This window comes from Dendrobium catenatum, unplaced genomic scaffold, assembly GCF_001605985.2.
Source record: "Dendrobium catenatum unplaced genomic scaffold, ASM160598v2 fragScaff_scaffold_862, whole genome shotgun sequence".
Lineage (NCBI taxonomy): Eukaryota > Viridiplantae > Streptophyta > Magnoliopsida > Asparagales > Orchidaceae > Dendrobium > Dendrobium catenatum.
Genome location: NW_021319324.1, coordinates 608859 through 612119, shown reverse-complemented (window position 1 = coordinate 612119; position 3261 = coordinate 608859).

Here is a 3261-nt window from a genome sequence, read left to right as displayed (position 1 = left end):
TCAACTCAAGCTTTTTAACCTTTATTAGGCTTCAAATCAACTCCCAATCATAGCCTACACAGATCCTACTCATTAGCCAATCAAATCCAAAATGAATTTGACCAACTCAACCTAAGGCATGTGGTCAAACTTTCATCTACACAAACAAACTCCAATGAACTCCAAACAATTGCTAAATCAACCCAACCAGTACTTAACAGTCTCCCTTCTACCACCTCAGCAGTTCACTTGATTGTTGGCTAGTCAATATAGTCATCAAATAAGCAAATGGGTCATAAGTGGTCAAATCCTCTTACTCAAGTTGATCTCCTTCATTCTAACCATTCCAACAATCTTAATACACTATATAAGGTTCTTAAGTTATTTTGAATCCTTAGTTTAATCTGATCCTAAGCATAGCCCTTGTGGTCCTAAAGGGCTAGAAGAGGACAACAAGCATTACAAATTATGTCCTTTGGTCCTTTGATCCCCTGCCATTCTAACAACTCCAAGACATCAAACAACATCATAACAACCCTCCAAATCAATTAGGATCATCCATTTGGCCTGCAGGCATTTGAATTGGCCAAAAGACATAAAATGAGACTCACTCTCGACTTAACATTCTCTCACCATTCAAGCTCTCACAAACCCTAAGATCTTTTCGTTTGAGTTCTTCAGCCTTCCCTCAATATTTCCCAAGTTCAAATCACCAATCAAAGTCGGTGGTGGCGAGTCCTCTAATGAACTGAAGTCAAACTCCATCCAAAGCTATAAGCGGGCAATTCAGAGCTTTTCAGACCACGAGTTCAACTAGGAAAAGTTGCATGGAAAAACTACAAGCTTAGAGAACCCTTAAACCATCAAAATCCAATGGCTGGATTAGGTAAAACCTCAAACCCTAGACTGGAACACTTAACTTTAATTAACTTCGTGAAAAGAAAAAAAACTTTGCGAAAGAACTTTTTTTTACTCCCCATTATTTATGTTCATTTGCTTAATATCTGTTTAAAATTTCACATAAATTGATTGAGTATATTCGAAGAATGAATCAATTTTGGTTTCTAGGGCTTAAGTTTCGATGTGCATGAGCTATGCAGGAATTGAGCTGTTGATTTGCCGATCAATGGTTCAAATCCTGCAGCTTCGTTTGGAATTTCAACCGCGGATCTGAGCCAACGGCCTATTTTCCCATCTGGCTCGATCTAAGCCTTTAATTCAAAATAATGAAGGATCAGACATTATCTACGTGAGCTGACTCGATTAAGTCGAAAGTGTGTGGACCCCCCAACCGCCGCCGTGCATTAAGTATCAATGATTGTCAGTGACGCAATCATCGGCATTTAATGCGACCACAGACAATCAATGCCCATAGTTTGGATTGATGAAATGGAACTCTCCACATGTCCCTCCTACCATCATCGTGCTTCCATTTCATTTAAAAAGGATTTTACTTAATTTAAATTTATTTTAAAAGCTAGAAAACTTCAAAAATTTGTTAAAATTTGATTTTAAATCCAAAAATTCCAAGTAATATATCAAATTGCTCATATTTTAAATCTCTTTAATTTAAAACTAAAAATTTGGTCATATATTAAAATGCTCATATATAAAAATTAATTTCAAACATTAAATATTTGGTCTTTTTAATCAATATTTAATTAAAATTAAATCCAAATAATTCCAAAATTTTAGAAATTTATTTTAAATTGTTTTTTCTAATTTCTAAAGAGTATATCAAAATTAGTTTAATTTTATAATTAAATTATTTTGAATATTTATTATTTTTAATTATCTTAGAAAAAATTTTAAAAATTCAAATTTCATCCAAAATTTCATATAATATATCAAAATTCTCATAATTTAAAATATTTTGATTTAACATTAAAATTATTTTTAAATATTTTATATATTTAAATAATTTTAAATATTTAATGATAATTTAATTAATATTTAATTAAATATTAATCCAAATATTTTCAAAAAAATCTAAAATTTTTATTAAAATATACTTTAAATAATGAGAGAATTTTCAAAGTTTTTTTAAAAAATCATTTTAATGATATTAAAAAAAAATTCCAAATGGTATATTTTAAGTTATTATTTTTAAATTTTAAGTTTAATTTATATTTTTTAAATCATTTGAATGCTGTAAGCTTTTGATTGAAAATTTAAATAGAGATTATATGTATTTGGATTGAATTAGTGGGGAATAACTAGTGAGCAGTTATATCCTAGTTGTTCACTAATCAAGTTTGATAGTTACTTGTATTACCCTTATCTTCTTCTTTCATATGATGCACTTACACTTCGTCTTAGGTTCCTCCTAGCTCTAGGATTCCTGATTAGTGTGATTGCACTTCATTCATTTTTGTGTAAGGGTTAGTAGAACATCGATTTCAAACCTACTTAACTTAGAGAAAATTAAGGATAAAAAATTAAGGTCGTGTCTTAGAAATTTAGAAAAAAAATCTAAAAAATCAAATGTGCATCTAATAGAGATGAAACTTCAACCACTTAAACTTAGTGACATCCCCTACCTTAAGGAAAATTTTCAATGATTTTAAAAATCATTAAGCTAATTATTTATTTAATTCAAAATTAAGCTCTTAATTAAGCATTAAAACTTCTAAAAATTAAAAAAATTAAATTAAATCCAAAAAATACAAATAATATATCAAACTTTCCAGACTTCAATCATTAGTCAAAGAAAATTAAAAGCCCTTTGATTAGACTTTAATTTTAATTTTAATTTAATTTTACATGAAATTAATAATTAATTAAAAATAATAAAATATTCCCAAAAATAAATAACTTGGCATGATAGTAAATAAATAACTTCTTTATATATTAGAGTCAAAAATAAAAAAAATTCCCTCATGTCTTTATATCTCTTTTCAAAAATAGATATTAGAATTTAAGCCCTTATGACTCCCCTGAACTAGCATATAATGAAAAGCTCTTATGACTCCCAAATGCTAACACATTAAATATTCAAAAATTTATGCCATTATAACTCCAAGTGCATTCAACACATCAAAATTTTCTCTAACATCAAAACTCCTTATAATCACACATTTAAATAAGATAAACACATAAGAAATTAAATTGTAATAAAAGAAATATAAATAGATAAATTTTAGAAATTCACATAATGCTTTATAAGTATGCGATAAATTCAATAACTGAGCAGAATATCACAGTTTAGAATCTCACCATATTACCAGGAATTTTTCAGAATACTATTTTAAAGTTTTAGTTATAATATATTAATATTTTTTT